We start from the raw sequence: 14,827 nt of genomic DNA on the forward strand, positions 1-14,827 counted from the left end.
GGGGTTTGCCAAAACAGGTTTGTTCTTCCCGGGAACCGGCGTTCTCTTGAGAGTGAAAGTGATCTCACGTGAAACAAATTGCCGAGGGATTGATTTCTGGCCACAAGAATAGGGACTCTCATCCTGTTTTTTTCCTCTAACTGTACCCAACCGTAAATAACTAGTCTGTGGAGACTTGTTTTTTGGCATGTATTGCTGATTAGGAGTTAGTTTTTTTCTTTTTAAGAGATGCCGAGCTTTTTTTTTTTTTTAGTAGTCTGTGTGATTTCACAGCTGCTATTATGTTCTGCTTTTAGGGAAGGTTGGAAGAATGGTAATGTCTTCTGTCTTGGATATTATTATAGTGAATTTATACTCTCTGGAGGGTGTGTACTGTACCCAATGCTGTTAATCATTACTGTTTTCTGTATTCTCAGTCTTGACAATATTTTTGATCCTTTAAATAAAATATATACATCTTTATATAATTCTCATCTCAGTTTTGTTATGTAGCCTTAACTCTTAACTTTTTAGGGAAACTTGACTACTCTTCATTTTCCTTTTCTGTAAGTTGGAAACATAATAAGTTCTTTGCCAGCTGACCAGTTTTGGTTATATAAAATAGTTTCTTGAGGTGTTATTAATATAATCCATATGGAGTACATAACAATATATGGCACTCAGTAAGCTCTCAATAAATGACAGATTAAAAAGTGAATATAAATACTGAGCATCACATTGCCTTGGTATCAAGGTGCTAATTCAGAATGCATTCTACAGCAAGGTTATAATTATGGTAAAGATAAGCATTATTTATATCCCTGGGGAAACTGAAGTATGGTATATCTTTGGTACTATTAAAAGTGAACTTAGCTGTAGCACGATAACCTTCTGATTCCTCTTTCTTCTAGAACAAAACTATACTTTTTCCCCCTTGTATAATTGAATTCAGGCTTAGAAATATCAATAAATGATCTGACTCTTTAGACCTCACCAAAATTCTCCCAACATTTATACCAGTGTTTTATAACCAAATGTCTTTTAGGTAAGTCCGTGCATAGAGTGGCCCCAGTCTACCTTCCTACATTCTCTTTATTACTTGTATTTTCTAGTCAAAAAGAACTAACTACTCAGTAATAACCCATGCTTTCTTATTTGTACCTTTGGCCATGAACTTCCATCTGTGCTTGTCATTTATCAGTATATTCCTTCTGTTTTCAGTTCTCTTTAAGAATGTTCCATATTAATAATTTGAAGTGAGGGGGGAATGTCCCTTTGTGAAAGGAACTTGATGGAACTTTTTGTTTTGTTTTGAGTTTTCTTTGAGCTTCATTAATATGGCCAGCTGGTTGAATTTGAAGTGGTGTTTTTTAAAAGGATTAGGTCCTAAATGCCCCATCAGTATGTACAACCCTTCGTGGTAGAAGATGGCTGATGGTAGATTAAGAAAACCTCTTAGGGTTCCATTCTGCTCAGAGCTAAGAACTCCGCCAATTGACCAGTTGGACACTTGAAAACTCTCAGCAAACAGATTAAACTAATAGAAGAAAGTTTTATCTCTTAGGTGGGTTTCTCTACATCTCTTCCGTTTCTCGGTGGTCTAAGAGCTGACATTGCCTTAATGTTTGTTAAACACACAAATAATATTTGTTGTATCGAAGTGGTAGATATGGTAAACAAGCCTATATTTTAAAGTAGGCCTGCATGCGTGCTCAGTGGCTTCAGTTGTGTCAGACTCTTTGTGACCCCATGGAGCCCGCCAGGCTCCTCTTTCTATGGGGTTTCTCCAGAATACTAGAGTAGGTTGCTATTTCCTTCTTCTCCAGGGGACCTTCCTGACCCAGGGATTGTCTCCTGCTTTGGCAGGTGGGTTCTTTACGACTAGCGCCACCTGAGAAGCCTTTATAAAGTAGTTCAGTTCAGTGGCTCAGTCGTGTCTGACTTTTTGTGACCCCATGGACCACAGCATGCCAGGCCTCCCTGTCTATCACCAACTCCCAGAGTTTACTCAAACTCATGTCCATTGAGTCGGTGATGCTATCCAACCATCTCATCCTCTGTTGTCCCCTTCTCCTCCTGCCTTCAATCTTTGGCAGCATCAGAGTCTTTTCAAATGAGTCAGTTCTTTGCATCAGGTGGCCAAAGTATTGGAGTTTCAGTTTCAACGTCAGTCCTTCCAATGAATATTCAGGACTGATTTCCTTTAGAATGGACTGTTTGGATCTCCTTGCAGTCCAAGGGACTTATAAAGTAGGCTTATCATCAATATAATATATAAAATAATGTAATATGATAATTTATATATTAACAGAATAGCACACAAATCTTCCCCCTTTCATTTTAAAGGTACTTGTATCTTCTTTCTTTTTCTTTTTAGAAACATTTCTAAGCTAATATCTAAATTAACAAATGATTTTAAATGATTCTTGTCTCTAAAAAAAAATAGTTGTGGCATTTTGTTGAGATATGACCCATGTATTTTTCCTGTTTTTCTCTTTTGTCAGGTTTACACCTCACATTAAGAATTCAGCAGTGTGTTGTTTTGTATGCAGCTTAACATTTTTGGAAATTACAGAGCCAGCCTTCCATTTCATTCCTTAGTTTATGGACTTAATTTTAAAGAGATTCATTTTATGGGAGATAGTGTACTTACAGTGCTGTTTGGTTTCCTAAAAACAGCTTCAGAGTTAAGCTTGTCAGAAGAGTTCCCTACAAGTCACAGGATTCTTGAATTCTCTGTAGGTACTTTGATATGCTCATCAGTAGACTGTGATTTAAAATAAGTCTGTGATTTGTGATGAGAGTGATAGGGCTTGCTTATATTGCTTTCTGAATGTCCAAATCTAATTTAATATTGGTGATCCGATTTTATAACTTGGGAATATTGGTAGCTATCAGGGGCTGAATGTGGTTCTGAAATCAAGAGGTACATATGTTAGATCACAATCTGTTTCCTTATTATCTAAGAAGGTCAAAGCAAATGCTACCAGTGTATTTTTCCAAGAGTCCCATCAAATTCGTGATTGGTCACATGCCTATTCAGATACAGATTCATTGCTACCTCTAAAGGATTTTTTTTTTTTCACCTACTGCTTAAGCATAGAATCATCTAATTTTATTTGTGAGCTAAATAAGAAGAATTCTAGCAACTTTTTTTCTTATGAACAACTTTGCTTTCTTTCTCTGAATAAAGCCCCCAAAGATTAAATTTTTAAAAACTTTTAAAAGGCCCTCTGAATTGATAAGTTACAAGTCTTATTTACGTAGAGAATCTAGAATTACTGAAAGGTAATTGGTTCATTGTGTTTGTAATAGCTTTTAGTTAGAGAAGAGCCAGATTCTGAATAGATATGTTAATTTTTGTTGTTTAAATTTGTTGGTACGTCACTGGCGACTTACTTTGTGTCCTTTTTATGAGTGGGTTCATAATGTGCACAGTAAAATGCACTGTAACAATCTACCTGGTATACACACTGAATTAGGTTAGTATTTTGATTTACTATGCTGTTTTTTGATTTACTATGCTGTTATTTAATGAATACACAGACAGAAAGATAAAAGAGGTATAGCAGTGAACACTATTCAGAAATTGGAGGTGTTGGAAAAGAGAACTTTGATGTTTTGAGTACTGGTCTTAGAATTAACTTCCTGACACTACTTCAAATGTTGGTTTTAGGGAAGTTATAGTGGGAAAATCTGACTATATGATAAAAGTCTGTTTACACTTATTTTTTGCTAATTATTTTTATTTAAGTGGGATTGTACCCACCTTGAAGTATTTGAAAATAAATTGACTACTTTTTGAACTTTAAAGAAAAGCAACATTCCATGGTTGTGGCCAGTACAATTCAAGGAATGACTTGGAGAGACTTTAATATACCCTACCTCCTCATTTTCATCAGTTTCCCCCAAGTCACCCTAAGTAAATATGCCCCCCTAAAAAAGTCCCTTCCAAAGAGAAATTCCAGAGCCATTCTGGTATCATGTTTATTTTATTGTTTGATTCATTCTTTATTGTTTTATTATTATATTTATTAAGACCAGCCCTCATTCTGCAGGTATCTCTTGATTATCTCCAACCTAAATCCATGTGGATTAAATGGTGATTTGTGTACTGAATTGTCGTTCTCTTCCTTCCATGGTTGAGGGCTCTTTGGGTCATTTCCTCCCAATTAATCTAGGCTGTCTTCTTTCTCAACTCTCAGGGCAATGTCTACTTATAGAAATTAACGTTGTTTCTGAACTATGTGGGGTAGAGCTTGGATAGAGTTAGTGTAATCTTGGCAGAGTGGGGAGGAAGAGGCAAGATTATCTGATAAAATAGAAACTATGATGAAATATAATGATAAAATTGGAAGAAGCAACAGATGCTCTATTAATATTACCTAATTCTGTTCCATCTACATTCAATGTATGTCCATAATTCTGCATTGTAGTTGATCCTTAATGCAGGGCTTAGGGGTGCTAATGTTCTGCATAGTTGGAAATCCATGTGTAACTTATAGTCGGACTTCTGTATGTGTGGTTCTTCCACGTATGGGATTCTGCCTCTGAGGATTCAACCAACCTTGGATGATGTAGTACTGTAGTGTTTACACATGAAAAAAATCTAAGTGAACTCACACAGTTCAAACCCCTGTTATTCAAGGGTTAACTGTGTTATCTAAAAATATCACCTATTAATAGGGACAGGAACACCTCACTTTCTTTTGGAACCAGGTGGAAATAATAAGATAAAAAATTGGGTATAATATATATTCCTATAGTTTATTGTGATTCTAAATGCAATCTGTCCGTTCCTTGTGTCTTCCATCCCTTATAAAAATCCAAATAAACTTTTTGGTAGGCCCTTTATACATCTGAATTGTGACATCGGACACAGTATAGACTAAGGTTTAGTTACTTTCTGCCTTAACAGTCACTCAGACACTTTAATATTATATTTTGATAGCATTACGATTATAAAGTTATAACATAAAAGTTTTGAGTGAGAAATTCTGTGATTTAACAACAATAAAGCATAGCAGTATTTTGAATTGGTTGCATTTAAGCCTGTTACCCATAAGTGTAACAAAATGTATACTTTTGCTAATTTGTGACTAGGGAGTGCTATGCCAAAGTTCAGTTGTGATTGTGTTTCAGCTATTAATACTTGTGTAAATTAATAACACTATTATAATTCTTTTAACACAATGGGATCTTAACAGTACATCATCTTATAGAGAAATGCTATTTTAATTTATATGTCAGGCATGTATTTCAGTTAACTAGTTTGAAATTCTGCATATATTCAAGTTAAAAGTGTTTCACCTTGATAATACACTTGGTACAGATTTTTGAAATTCATTTCCCCTGCTTGTTTTGACCATATGGACACAGGCAGAACTGTCAAGAGCTCCAAGGATTTAAGCTCTCAAATTTTACCTGCCAACCATTTCATCACGTAGTGGAGACACATGGAAGGCAGCTTAAAGTGAAGGCTCTTTGTTTTTGTTCAATACCACCCACTTGCAATTTCTTGCCCTTTTATGATTTTTAATGATTCAGAGGACCGACACTGTTGCTAACTTACTACCTGCAGAGTCCTGCGAATCTTGATGGTATTATATAATTATATAAACCTTTTGCATGGTGTCATATGATGTTGTATATATGTCCTCCCACACGTGTGTTTTTAGAGTAATTTCTTTCCATCTGGTGTTGGAAATGAGCTCTTTGTGAGGTTATTTTTAAATCTTCAAGCTTTCTGGCATCCTCAACACTTGAAATAACACAATTGCTTTTGAAGGCAAGAAAATTCACACAGTATATTTAGTGCTTTTTTCCAGTGAAAATGTGAATAGTATTTTATTTTTAAAAATCATATCTTGCATTCCAAACAGGCAAAATATGTGCTTTATGTTTAGATCGTCTCAAGATAGTTTTGTTAGTAGGAAATAATCACTCAGTTGTTGCCGAGTAGTTCAAGTAAAGGAGAAGTGGTTAAAGGAAAGGATGCCAAAGAGAACTGTTAGAAGAAAGAGGTTTCAAAGATATTTTATTCTCTGAAAGTTTATTGATATCTTTTTCTGAACTCTTGCAGCATTTGTTTGTTAAAAACCAAATTTGTCACGTGTTGCTTTGTATTGCACATGAAACCGGTGCTTCCCAGTGACATTGTCAGCTTCTGGAGAGCGGAGGGTCAATATTCTGTCTTTCATTGCTCTCCTCTTCCCCCCAGACACAGATACTGCTTAGAATGGTAGTTAGATACATAACATCGGGGACATCCTAGACATGGAGAAGTATAGTGAGAATCTGAATTCCAGGATAGTTAAGATTTAAGACCTGGTTATGAATCTGACTGCTCCTGATTGCCTTTCTATATTTGTGTGTGTGTATCATATTTTCTTGGAAAGTAAGTTGCAGATATCATGAAAATTTACTCCTGAAAGACTTCATTATGCGTCTCCTAAGAATAAAGACATTATTCTACATAATCACAATACCATTATCATACCTAAGAAAATGAACAATATTTACATAATAACAATCAATATCCAATCTATTTTTAAAAAGATGTATGTCATCTACTCAGAAAGAGTCATCCAACTGTTTTTTTTTTTTCCCTTCAGATGCTATTTTTGTTGACGTCTCTTTGCTAGTTGTATTATCTGTAATATGACTCTTAAGGTACACTGGTTAACTAGAAATGTTTAATAGTTAATGTACTCCCTTTGGTGTTTCATAAGATTGAAAAGACTAGCATTGGGGCGGTCATTGCATAATGATCATAGCATCATATTTAAATACATATCTTAAAGAGTATATTGGGTTTCCAAAGGTCAAGGTGTTTTTTTGTTTTGTTTTCATTCATGCAACAAAGATTTAGTGTGCCTCTGTTCCCTGGGGATACAGCAGTGAACAAAACTCCCAGGCCTCCTGAAGTTCACATTTGGTCTAATTTGAGATCCTACTGCACAGTTTTCCATTGATGAGGATAAAAGCTGGTCTTCTAAGGGTCAGGGTGTTTCTGGATTTTTGTTATGTGTACTATGGTAAGCAGCCTTTAAGATGGCCCAGTGATTCCCGCCTCCTGGTATTCATGCCTTGCGTAATCCCTTCCCTTTGAGTGTGCCCTGGACCTGGTGACTTACTTCTGATGAATAGAATATAGTACAGTGGTGGGATGTCACTTCCAAGTTTAGGTTACAAAAGGCTGTGGTGTCTCCCTCGGGCTGTCTCATCTCTGGCTCTCTTCCTGTCGCTCGGATCACCAGCTGCTATATCCTAAGAACATTCAGGCAGCCTATGGAGAGGCCCACATGGTGAGAAACCAAGTCTGTCAGTAACTACCATGAAAGTGAGCTTGGAGGCAGATTCTTCCGGCAGAGTTGAGTTTTGAGAGGAGCATAAACCTGTTCGACAGCTTGACCGCAACTTCATCAGAGACCCTGACTGAATCAAAGGCGTCGAGCTAAGCCATGTGCTTGAATTCTTGACCCATAGAAACTGAGATAATAAATGTTTGTTGTTTTAAATCACCAAGTTTCAGAGGTAATTTGTTATATGACAAGAGGCAACTAATACATCTGTGCATGCTCAGTCGTGTCCAACTCTGCAACGCCAAGGAGCCTGCCAGGCTCCTCTATCCATGGGATTTCCCAGGCAAGAATACTAGAGTGGGTTGCTGCTTCCTCCTCCAGGGGATCTTCCTGACCCAGGAATCGAACTTGTATCTCCTACGTTTCCTGCATTGCAGGTGAATTCTTTACCCGTTGAACCCTTGGGGAAGCCCCAATACATCTACCATTTATTAATTTAATAAAAATTCATGAATCATCTGCTATTTACCAGGTCCTATCCTAAGTGCACTGGGACATAACAGTGAAGAAAGTAGATTAGAAATGTCTGTTCTTGTGGAGTTTACATTTAGTGGGAGAGGACAAATAATAAAGTGTACAAATCAGGGCTAAAATGTAAGGTTTTAGTGAGGATCAGAGAAAGCAGGACAAGGGAGCGAAGAGGGAGGGAAGTGGGGTGGATATTTTAGGTAGAGTGGTCAGAAACAACCTCTCTGGTAAGGTAACTTTTGAGCAGAGTCCTGAATGGTATTTGGAGAGGAGCATTCCAGGAAGAAAAACAGGTGCAAAGGTGAAGGGTGTTTGGTGTGTTTGAGAAGCATTAAGTAAGCCAGTATGGCAAGATCAAGATCATCTAGGGGCAGATGGTAGGAGCTGGGTTCAGAGAGGCTGCAAGTGGGAGGGCCAGTTGGTGTGGTGCCCTGGTGGCTATGCTACAGACTTTGCACTTTTTTCTGAGATGAGAATTTTTGCGAGGGTTTTGAGCAGAGGAGTGGCATGATCATTTAATTAATATATATTAATTGGTTGTCTGGGCTTCCCAGGTGGCTCAGTGGTAAAGAATCTGTCTGTCAGTGCAGGAGATGTGGGTTCAATCCCTGGGTCTGGAAGATCCCCTGGAGAAGGAAGTGGCAACCCATTCCAGTATTCTTGGTGGAAAATCCCATAGACAGAGGAGCCTGGCAGGCTAAAGTCCATGGGGTCACAAAGAGTCGGACATGACTGAGCGATTGGGCCCACACACACAATTAACTACAATGAGCAGGACCTTGTGGGTGTTCAGTTCAGTTCAGTCGCTCAGTCGTGTCTGACTCCTTGTGACTCCATGAACCGCAGTGCGCTAGGCCTCCCTGTCCATCCCCAACTCCCAGAGTCCACCCAGACCCATGTCCGTTGTGTCGGTGATGCCATCCAGCCATCTCATCCTCTGTCGTCCCCTTCTCCTCCTGCCCTCAATCTTCCCCAGCATCAGGGTCTTTTCAAATGAGTCAGCTCTCCGCATCAGGTGGCCAAAGTATTGGAGTTTCAGCTTCAACATCAGTCCCTCCAATGAACACCCAGGACTGATGTATGTGATCACAAAAATGTAGAAGACATGACTTCTTTCCTAAGGAAGTTTAGTGATCCAGTATTTGAAATGCCTGGGCAGGTCTTCACTGGTGGTCCAGTAGCTGAGACTCTGTGCTCCCAAGGCAGGAGGCCTGGGTTCGATCCCTGGTCAGGGAACTAGATCCCACATGCCACAACTAAGAGTTCTCATGCCTCAACTAAAAATCCTGCATGCTGTGTCTAAGACCTGGCATAGTCAAATTAATTAATTAATTTAAAAAAATGACTGAGTATATACATAAAGCTTAGGAATAGAGGCATTAGGTCCAAAAGACACATGGTTATGGGAAGAGCATGGAGTATAACCTGGGTTAAAGTTCTGGCTGTTTGTTTTAACACCTTTCAGCCACAATTTACTGGGGGGTTGTATGTGTTTGGTAAAATAATAATGCCAATATTTATTGATGACTTATTATGAGCCGTGCTCTGGACTGTGTTCTTTATAGGAATGACATAGGTATTGAAGGTTTGAGCCTGAGGGCTTGAACGCCTGGTTTTAAATTCTTGGGGTGTCACTTCTAAACCGGTGGTGACCTTGGGCAAGTTACTTCTGTACCTCAGTTTACTCATTGTATAACATGTGGATGATAAAAAATACCCTTTAAGGTTGTTATGATGATTAAATGAGTTAATATATGCGAGGTATGTGGGACAGTGTCTGGCACCAGATAAATGTTAGCCATTATTTTTACATTTAAGCCTCACCACAGCCCTGTGAAGTAGGTGTGAGTCATCCCATTTTATATTTTAAGTAGCAGGTTAAAAGTTAAGTAACTTGTCCAAAGTTTTATAATTAGCAAGTGAAAATTGGCCTCAAAGTCAAATTCTTAGCTCCCTGAGCAGGGGTCAGACCTTTGCCCCCTGCAGTGGGAGTGCAGGGGTTAAGACCACTGGACCTCCAGGGAAGACCCCCAGATTCCTTACTGCTGCCCCTTTACTTAGTACAACCACAGACTTGTTAGGAGAGATGCAGGCTTTCTGTCTGAGATGATTTCTTAATGATGAGATCTTGTGAAAGTACTTTACCATGCCTCAGTTTACTCTTCTGTAAAGTAAGGATAATACATTACACAGAATACATAATAATGACAGAAACAAACCTTGCAGTGTGCCCATCATCTACAGATAATCAGTGAATGTTAGTTCCCTTTTACCTTTGATAAAATCTGACTTGTGAACATGGGGAAAATAGTCTTTGGTTAAGAAGAAGAATTTTTATATCTTGCCCCATACGTTTTCCCTACTTCAATTGGGCATCTATAGTGTCAGTTGGTAAAGAATCTGCCTGCAATGCAGGAGACCTGGGTTTGATCCCTCGGTCAGGAAGATCCCCTGGAGGGGTGCATGGCAACCCACTCCAGTATTCTTGCCTGGAGAATCCCATGGATAGAGGAGGCTGGTGGGCTACAGTTCATGGGGTTGCAAAGAGTCGGACATGACAGCAATTAACACTTCCACTTGCTTTCAAGTGTAATATAGCTCTTTAGAAACATATATGCTTTTGTCTATCTTTGGATTTGATTCAGACCTATGCTGTAAGATTTTTAAGCCTGTGTGTGAGTATTCTAAAGACCCATTTCACAGCAACTCTGGCTTCAGAGGTTCATTTCCGGGTTGGTAGGACACGATCATGTGGTCGATGTCCCCATTGTTGCTTTTATCTTTCACAGCAGATGTGAAAGTAAACATACAAGGTTGAAAAACAGGAAGAGGTTTGGCTGATGTTCGTTGGGAGGGTATTTTTGCAGGGGAACTGTACACAAGCCACCTGAAATCTGAAGTGCCTTGAATCTTTCTGACTTTTAGAAGATACAAAAGATGTTATAACTTATTGACATAGAGTAATAAAAAAGTAAATGATTTTGCAGTTAATGAATTCGTGAATTTGTGTTTCTGTGTTTAAACATGTTGGAGAAGTGAGATAATGTGTTCCTCTTTTTGTTTGAAACAGAGGACCGATGTATCACTTTATAGTCAGCCCCATTCTGGTTTTTTTTCACTTGCAGAGTACTTTTTCAAGAAGAAAATACAGAGTTTTTGTCATCATTGTTGTTGGGTATCTGTTCTAATGTCATTACACTTTAACTTCTTTAAAAGCCAAAATTTAAGACAGCATTTTTCTACTGGGCTCTTGTCTTTGTTCTTAAAGAAAATTAATTAACACATGTTAAATGTTAGCTGTGTACTGCTCTTCATATATGCTAACTAAGTACATACATTAATATTAACTATTTCCATTTTTGACATTCAGTCTGTAATGAGTTGTTTTCATTGCTTTGGAGAAATCTCTCCCTCTTTCCTTTCTCCTCCTCCTTCCCTTCCCTCCCTGCCTCCCTTCTTCCTCCTCCTCCTAAATCATTTTCTCCCATATTTTTGCTGAACAGTTTTCTGTTAATGTTATTTTGGAGGCAGTGTGACGTAGCAGCCGGTAACAATATGGATTTTGGAATCAGATAGACCTGAGTTTACAGTTAGGCAGTTTTGATAGAAAAAAAAAATGCTTTCTCTCTTAGTAAATAAGAGCCAGGCTCCTCCAGAGTTGGCTTTTGAAGGAGATTCTGCACATGGGGTAGGATAATTGGAGCTCCCAGCAAGGACTTTTGTTCCTAAAGGTTCACCTTTCCCTGGGGAATCCTTTGCTGGCCTCAGGGAGTGTTTCTTTTTAATTTTCGGCCCCAGAGGTGAGTCTTCTCTTAATCCTCCTGTAGTACACGGCTGAGACCAGGCTGGAACATTTAGGGCTTTGCTAAAGGCTAGGAGATACGAAAGGGAAATGAACACCGAGTTACTGGAATGTTTCTGTATAATCTGTCTCACAAGATAAAACTCCTCTTTAATTGGTGGTTTTCTTTTGGGATGCCTTCCCTCTTAACTGCAACACACATGTCTGCCTTCCCATGGCAGAAGCTGTCTTCACTAATATTTCTACCTGAAAGTGCCTACAGCATATACAGGATGCTTTAAACCCAGAGAAGGCCAGGAGGTGAAAAGGGGTTCTCTATTTTGCCAGCCTTTGGTTATATTTGAGAGAGGAGCTACTTCTTGCTTGTGATCAACACTAGGTATATACAGCCCTTAAGGGAGACCACTGTTACTCATAGCTTATTTAATTAGCATTTACAGAAAGAAAAAATAAAAAACAAAAAAAAACGGTAGAGGAATTTGGGAGTAAAGGTGGGAGGGGGAGCTTCTTTTTGATCATTTATCTCAGATAATATAATCTCTGATTGTAACTCAGAAATTTGAAACAAAATAGCTCTCAGTAAGTATTCCCTCCCCATATTTTGATTCTTAGCATAGTTGGATGCCTAAGGAGCTATCCTTTGAGTTTGCTGTAATTTTATCTCAGGGTTTGCTTGAAGAGATCCTAGTCCTTAATCAGGTCTAGAGTTGGGCTGAGGACAGTGGCAATAAATGTAACTTGTTGTGATCAAGATGGAATACCTGGTGCTCTTGAGTAGTCTAAGTTTAAATGTTAAAGGAAGTGTCTCTTGTATCACAGACTATTATTTCCAGAGCGGGACATGTAACTAGGCTATTGATACAAGGTTCCTGGCTTGTTTTAATATAGCAAGAGTAAAATATAGCAAGAGTCAAAGACCTTTGGAGTCACAGACTTGCTTTATAATCCTGGCTCTGATACTGTTTAGCTGTGTATAAGTAACCTATCCTCCCTATTTTTCAGTCTCTATTTGTTAAATTTATATAAAATTTAACATGACCTACCTTTTAGAACTGCTGAAAAGATGAAATAATATGTAATATGGTGGCAGGAGTGGTAAAGAATCCACCTGCCAACACGGGAGACATAAGAGACACGGGTTCAATCCTTGGGTCGGGAAGATCCCCTGGAGTAGGAAGTGGTAACCCACTCTAGTATTCTTGCCTGGGAAATTCCGTGGACAGAGGAGCCTGGTGGGCTATCGTCCATGGGCTGGCAAAGAGTTGGACACAAGTGAGCACACACACACACCCACACAAACCTGGTCTCAGGACACAGTGGACGCTTAATGAGTAGGAAATAATAATTATTTCTGTTTTCAATGACATTTCTGTAAAATCCATCTTCTCTGATTTATGCATATTCTGACCTTGTCATTGTTGAGATATAATTAACAATATACTCATTTAAATATACAATTCATTGTTTTCTAGTGTGTGCAGCTGTCTTCTCAATCTAATTTTAGATCATTTTTCTCCCCCAAGAAAGAACTCCGTACCCATCGGCAGTCAACACCTATTCCCCAACCTGTAATCCTAGCACTGCTGCTGCTGCTGCTAAGTCACGTCAGTCGTGTCCAACTCTGTGAGACCCCATAGACGGCAGCCCACCAGGCTCCCGTCGCTGGGATTCTCCAGGCAAGAATACTGGAGCGGGCAATCCTAGCACTAGGCACCACTAACTACTTTGTGTCTCTGTAAATCAGTCTGTTCTGAACTTTTCATATAAATGGAATCATACCATATCTGGCCTTTTGTGGTTAGCATCTTTCAGTTAGCATAGCATTTTTAGGGTTTGTTTATGCAGTATTGTATCAATAGCTCATACCTTTTAATTGCTGAGTAATATTCCATTGTATGGCCGTGCTACATTTTATTTATTCATGTTATCAGCTAGTGGACATTTGGATTGTTTTCACTTTTTGACTCTTATGAATAATGCTGCTGTGACCATTCATGTACAGGTTTTTGCGTGAACATATGTTTTCATTTTTCCTGAGTATGTACATAGGAATGGAATCCCAGGCCTTACGGTAATTCTGTGTTAACATTTTGTAGAACTGTCCTTGATTGGTTTTAATCATGTTTTCCTTTTTGACTGCATGATTTTCTATTTTTTGCTATGGCTGACAGCCATAGCCATCTTCACTGTTAGTTACCAACAGCTTACTGAATTTCTTTTTATTATCTTCTTACTGTTCAGCTGTATCCTGTTTTGCTCAAATCAATAGTCATTGCAAATGAATCTCTTGTGTTGTTTTTTAATAGATTATACTACCTATCCATGAAATGTTCTTTTCTATTTCATCACCCTTGTTACTTGTAGTCTCTCCCTGGCTGAAGATGGATTTAGAAATAAAAGTTCTAAATAAGTTCTATTGAAATTTGATCCATACTTTGGTCTACTTTACCTGGTTATGAATAATACTGAAGATCTGTGATAGGAGGAGAGACACTTATATGAATAAATATTTGGTACTAAACGTATGAGGCAGGCTAAATTATTCCATCCATATTCAAAATGCTTAACACCAGGGGCTTTTAAAAGAAAAAGAATACAATATTAGAGATAAAAACAAATGTTTATTCAGAATGAGAAAATAAACCATAACAAATTATATATTTTATTTATTTTCTGTTGGTTGTGCCACGTGGCTTGTAAGATGTTAGTTCTCCAACCAGAGATTGAACCGGGCCCCTGGCAGTGAGAGCTCTGAGTCCTAATCACTGGACCACCAGGGAATTCCCTAAACTATATATTTTAAAAGCTGAAAAACCCAGACATCACAAAATTCAGAAAAACAGCATAATATTTTTTAACTACCTGATATGCTGCTATAATTTCCCCTATATTCATGCTGCTAAAGATTTTCATATTATGACTTTGTAATATCATTTTTATAGAGACTATAGAAAGATAATTCAGTCTTTTTTCTACCACTTGGCCTTGGCAGGGACCAATACAAATGAGAACCTTGAAGCTTAAGCTTCTTTAGCTTTATAGTAAACCTACCTCTGCATAGTAAATAAGCTTAAGATATTATCTAGGAGATTGTAAAATGCTTATTCTGTGTTCTAATCATTGATTATAATTATTTATTAAAAGATACTTCCTGTGAATCATTCTTGGACTTAATGTTTAATTGTCCATTTATCTTCATAAATTTTTATAATAT

The 14,827-nt window shown here is 38.1% G+C and overlaps 1 protein-coding gene across 13 annotated transcripts in view; it reads left to right on the forward strand.

Annotated features, from left to right (window-relative positions):
- EPB41 (erythrocyte membrane protein band 4.1) overlaps positions 1-14,827 on the forward strand; it is a 178,321-nt gene that overhangs the window by 22,500 nt on the left and 140,994 nt on the right. The gene's annotated exons all lie outside the window — the stretch shown is intronic.

Source organism: Cervus canadensis, chromosome 24, assembly GCF_019320065.1.
Source record: "Cervus canadensis isolate Bull #8, Minnesota chromosome 24, ASM1932006v1, whole genome shotgun sequence".
Classification (NCBI taxonomy): Eukaryota; Metazoa; Chordata; class Mammalia; order Artiodactyla; family Cervidae; genus Cervus; species Cervus canadensis.